The sequence below is a fragment of the Cebus imitator genome, unplaced genomic scaffold, assembly GCF_001604975.1.
Source record: "Cebus imitator isolate Cc_AM_T3 unplaced genomic scaffold, Cebus_imitator-1.0 Scaffold354, whole genome shotgun sequence".
In the NCBI taxonomy this organism is placed as follows: domain Eukaryota; kingdom Metazoa; phylum Chordata; class Mammalia; order Primates; family Cebidae; genus Cebus; species Cebus imitator.
Window position 1 is genome coordinate 1,463,958 of NW_016107669.1, and position 6,066 is coordinate 1,470,023.

Here is a 6,066-nt window from a genome sequence, read left to right on the forward strand (position 1 = left end):
AGGCGGAGGTTGCGGTGAGCCGAGATCGCGCCATTGCACTCCAGCCTGGGTAACAAGAGTGAAACTCCGTCTCAAAAAAAAAAAAAAAAAATTATCTTCTGTTTGGAGGGTATCAAGATGTTAAACAGAAAATTGACTTCCAAGAGCAGAGCCTGCACAGAGCAGAGTGGTGTGACGCTGACTGGATTCATATGTGCTAGAGAAATTCAGAAAAAAACAGTTCCATGCTATCCTCTTCCTGTGAATACCTTCTCTGACTTGTCTGCGGGGTAAAATCCTCACCCTCCAGGGTCATTTTCTCCCCGACATCACCAGCACTCATACATTCCTGTCCCTGCACTATTCCTGCTTTGTAACGGAACCACTTGTCAGTCTTCCCTGTTAGAGTATAAGCTTATTGAGAGCAGGCTAGTTCTTTCATTTTTTTCATCCACAGCCAATCATAGAGTAGTGGTCTGATACCAGAGTTGAGGAAAGAATGAATTGCTGAAGAATGCTGTGGGGTGAGGGGTGGGGGCAGGGAGTCCTAAACTGGATGTGAGGTTAGACCGAATGGCAGGAAACTCTCTTCTAGCTCAGGCATTCAAGATTATACAGAAACTAACTGTGGGATAAAAATCTCAGATTGTTGTTTGGAGAGGTGATCTGTAAAGAAACGCAGAATTTGGATGGATGGACCATGAAAGTATCCAAAGAGAAACAGCTTTCTCCTTCCCTAATGGAGAGGAAAAAACTAGGCGTATATGTGTGTGTGTCTTGGATGGCGGAGGGAAGGAAGCTGAGCTCAGGGAAATGGTCTGACTAGATCAGAGCATCTATCGAAGGACTAGTAAAGGAAATTAATAACTAAAGGAGGGTTAAGTGACAGTGCTTTACATATAGGGAAGAGACATTTCTATTTTACCTTAATATGCAAAAAGATACTATAGATACTTGTGGGAAAATGGTATAAAAATAGGTATTTTGAAAAAATTATTTTGACGATTCTACGAAGCTGACACTGAAGAAGGCAGGTTACAAGTTGTAAAACCAATTACGAGAGCAGATCATCTTTTATGCAGAAATGAAATGCTGAGTGATGGTGAAGGACCCTAAATAGACCTTGCACGTGAGGAAGTAGAAGCAGATATATTCAGGTGTCAGGGTTTGAGGGCTGCATGACAATGAAGCTGATTCAGGGCCTCGGAACTGGGATGATGAAGAATGGAAAAACTGAAGAGCTAGCTGAAAGACTGAATTGAACTTGGGGTCAATACTAGATGGCCTTATAAGAGAGAAGGAAGCTTGGCCCTAAAGGAAGGAAACTTGGTCCCAAATGGCAGTTTCCTCCCATTGACAAACTTGGAAAACGGGGATGGTGTCATCAACAGAAAGGGGCAGGCCATTAGTAGAACCCGTGCCAGGCAGGACACAGGGGAATACACCCAGTTTGCTTATAGATTTGTTGAATGTGACCTGATGGTGAGTTTTTTATTTTGCTAGGGCTACCACAACGAAGTGCCAGGGACTCGGTAGGCTTAAATAACATAATTTGTCACAGTCCTGGAGGCTAGAAGTTCAAGATCAGTGTCAGCAGGGTTGGTTTCTTCTAAGGCCTCTCTCCTTGGCTCACAGATGGCCATCATTTCTCTATGCCTTCACATGGTCTTCCCTGTATCCGTGTCTTAATCCATGCTTTTTATAAAGATATCAGTCATATTGAATTAGGGCTTAACTTTGTGACCTCATCTTAAATTAATGACTTCAAGGCCCAATTTCCATATATGTCACATTCTGAGGTCCTAAGGTCCTGCAGATTAGGACTTCAACATACACATTTTGAGGGACACAATTCAGTCCATAACAGTGGAAGATGCTTGTGCTCCAAAGATGTGCTTTTGGTAGAAAGATCAAGGGTAGAATTGTGAGCCTGAAGAGAAGCCTCATGGCCTCTCGTAGTAAGAGGGAGAAAAAAGACTGACCTATAATTAGTAACACCATTTGCAGACCAAAATAATTAAATTTCTTTACAATTTCCTCCTTTATTTACTGCAGGAAGTTAGTTTATCCTTCACTTCATCAAAGATATGACAAAGGTAAACATCATCCAAATAGATAAGGAATTACGAAGAATTCCAAACATACAGAACCAACATAGAGTTGAAACCAATCAATCATGTCTTATTATATTTTGAGAGTTTCTCTCTTTAATGGTTCTTACGACCATTAAAATGCAAATGTTCATGCTCATCCCATATTCTGAATAACAAAAACATCTCTGAAGTAGCCTTAGGATTACCTTTTAACAAAGAGTTGGACACAATTTTGAATATTTTCTTCCATTTTACAGAACCAATACTTGTGTCCAGACAAATTTTATTCTCAAACAAGTTATCCTTTATGAGTCAAAATCATCTAATAATGAGACTTATTATTATAAAAAAACTTTTTTGCTGATTCCTGAGGATACATGTAATGGAATTTAAATCAAAGTAGAGCACATCATCTCACTTTAGTAAGTTATTCAGAAGCTTCTTGTGTGTATTACTGAAACACTGGACCATCTAATCAAATTTTCCTGAGACATATCCAGAACCTTTCCAGATACTTTTTTGTTTGCTATCTTATTTTAAGTAAAAATAGATTTGTATTAGAATCAAAGACACTTCTAAATTAAAATTTATAAATCTTGTGGACATCCACATTTCACATGCCTTATTAAAATCATCATGGCCTAAAAATTAATATTTAATGAGCCAGCCAAGTCAGTTCTCATCTGACAAGTGAGTGGCTGGCAGCAATTTTCACATCTGCTCTCCATTCACGGAATGAGAGACACAGGGGAAAAGCTGATGGAACACTGACGACTCTTCACTTGCCTACTACTAATAATAGTCATCTTTCCTCAGCAAAGACGATGCTGCCCTTGCTATTTATTCTGCCAAACAAGAGGTAATATTAAAAAAATGTTGGGAAAGGGTTCTGGGGTCAAACCAAGAGAGAACAAATCCCAGTGCCTCTGTTTACCAGCTGTGATACCTTGAGCCAATTAATTAACCTCTCTAAACTTCAGTTTTTGCACATATAAAATAGTAAATGATAACAGTAAGTATCTTCTACAGTAGTTAGAAAGGGAGGCAAAGTAGTAGGATGTGGTATGGAGGGTGTATTAGTCCATTCTCTCACTGCTACAAAGAAATACCTGTGAATGAGTAATTTATTGTTTATATATTTATTTATGAAAAAACTACAGAGATTAGCTTCTTGTTGCCCTGAGAAAGAATTGAGATAGTAATGATTTTATATTTATGAGACAGGGTTTTGCTCTGTTGCCCTGGCTGAAGTCCAGTGATGCAATTATACCTCCCTGCAGCCTCAAACTCCCGGGCTCAAGCAATCCTCCTGCCTCAGCCTCCCAAGTAGCTGGAACTACAGGCATGCACCACCATGCCTGGCTAGAGACTGGGTAAACTTTATAAAGAAAAGTTTAATTGGCTCACAGTTCCACAGGTTGTACAGGAAGCATGGCAGCATCTGCTTTTGGGAAGGCCTCAGGAAACTTTTACTCATGGTGGAAGGCAAAGTCAGAGCAGGCATCTTTCCATAGCTGAAGCAGGAGGAAGAGAGAAAGGGGAGAGGTGCTACACACTTTTAAACAACCAGATCTCATGAGAACTCATTCACTCAGTATCATGAGAGCCGCTGTATGGGGACAGTGCTAAATCACTCACCAAAAACCACCTCTGCGGAGCGTGGTGACTCATGCCTGTAATCCCAGCACTTTGGGAGGCCGAGGTGGGAAGTTCACGAGGTCAGAAGATCGAGACCATCCTGGCCAACACGGTGAAACCCTGTCTCCATTAAAAATACAAAAAATTATCCAGGCATGGTGGCACATGCCTGTAGTTCCAGTTACTCGGGAAGCTGAAGCAGGAGAATTGCTTGAACCAGGGAGACAGAGGTTGCAGTGAGACAACATCGTGCCACTGCACTCCAGCCTGGGCAACAGAGCAAGACTCTGTCTCAAAAAAAAAAAAGGACACCTCCATGATTGAATCACCTCCCACCTCATTTTGACATAAGATTTGGTTGGGGACACCGATCCAAATCCTATGATTCCGCCCTTGGTCCTCCCCAAATCGCATGTCCTTCTCACATTGCAAAATCCAATCATGGCTTCCCTATAGCCCCCCAAAATCTTAACTCATTTCAGCATTAACTCGAAAATCTAAAGTCCAAAGTATCATCTGAAACAAAGCTAGCCCTTTCCACCTATGAGCATATAAAATAAAAAACAAGTTGGATACTTCCAAGATACCATAGAGGTACACGTATTGTGTAAATACTCCCATTCCAAAAGGGAGAAATTGGCCAAAACAAATGGGCTACAGGCCCCATGCATGTCCAAAACTCAGTAGGGTAGTCATGAAATCTTAAAGCTCCAGAACAATCTCCTTTGACTCCATGTCTGACACCCAGGGTACACTGATGCAAGGGGTGGGCTGCCAAGGTCTTGGGCAGTTCAACCCCTATAGCTCTGCAGGGTTCAGCTCCAAGAGCTACTTTCAAGGGCTGATGTTGAGTGCTTGTGGCTTTTCCAGGCAATAGGTGCAAGCTGTTAGTATATCTACCATTCCAGAGTTTGGAGGACAGTGGCCCTCTTCTCACAGCTCCACTAGGCAATGCTCCAGTGGAGACTCTGTGTGGGGGCTACAGTACCATATGTTCCCTCTGCACTGCCCTAGTAGAGGTTCTCCATGAGGGCTCTGCCCCTCCAGCAGGCTTCTGCCTGGACATCCAGGCTTTTCCATACATCCTCTGAAATCTAGGTGGAGGCTCCCAAGCCTCAACTCTTGCATTCTGCATACCCACAGGCTTAACAATTCATGGAAACCACCAAGGCTTATGGTTTGTACCTACTGAAGCAGTGGCCCAAGCTGTACCTCAGCCCTTTTGAGCCATGGATAGAGCTGTAATGGCTGGAATGCAGGGAGCAGTGTCCCAAGCCTGCGTCGGGTAGTGGGGCTCTGAGTTTGGCCCACAAAACCATTCTCTCCTCCTAGGCCCCCAGGCCTGTGATGGGAGGGGCTGCCACAAAGATCTCTAAAATTCCTTGGAGACATTTTCCCATTTTGGCTAACAGCACTTGCCTTCCTTTTAGTTATACAAATTTCTGCAGCCAGCCTGAATTGCTCCCCTGAAAATAGGCATTTCTTTTCTACCACATGGCTTGGTTGCAAATTTTTCAAACATTTATATTCTGCTCCCCTTAAAATATAAGTTCTAGTTTTATATCCTTTCTTTCCTCATACTAGCATAGGTTGTTAGAAGCAGCCAGGTCACATCCTCAATAGTTTGCTGCTTAGAAATTTCTTCTGCCAGATACCCTAAATCATCACTTTCAAGTTCAAAGTTCCACAGATCCCTAGGGCAGGGGTACAATACCACCAGTTTCTTTGCTAACACATAACAGAAGTAACCTTTGCCCAGTTCCCAATAAGTTCCTCACTTGCATTTGAGATTTTGTTACCCTGAACCTCATTGTTCATATCATTAACAGCATTTTGGTCATAACAGTTTAACAAGTCTCCAGGACATTCCAAATTTTCCCTCATCTTCCTGTTTTCTTCTGAGCCCACCAAATTCTTCCAACCTCTGCCTGTTATCCAGTTCCAAAGATGCTTTCACATTTTCAAGTAGCTTGATAACAATGCCCTGCTCTTCAATACCAATTTTCTGAATTAGTCTGTTCTAAATGCCTGAGACTGGGTAATCTACAAAGAAAAGAGATTTAATTGACTCACAGTTCTGCAGGCTGTACAGGAAGCATTGGGGCATCAGCTTCTGGGGAGGCCTCAGGGAGTTTCCTGAGGAGTAACAGTTGCTACCATTTAGTGAGTGCCAACCATGTGCCACAAACTGTTTTCAGTGTTTTTATACATTGACTTAGTTACTCCTCATAATAACACTATTATTAGCTTCATTTAACAGCTAAAGAAATGGAGGCACTGGGCATGGTGGCTCACACTAGTAATCCCAGCACTTTGGGAGGCCAAGGCATGAGGATCACTTGAGCCCAGGAGTTCA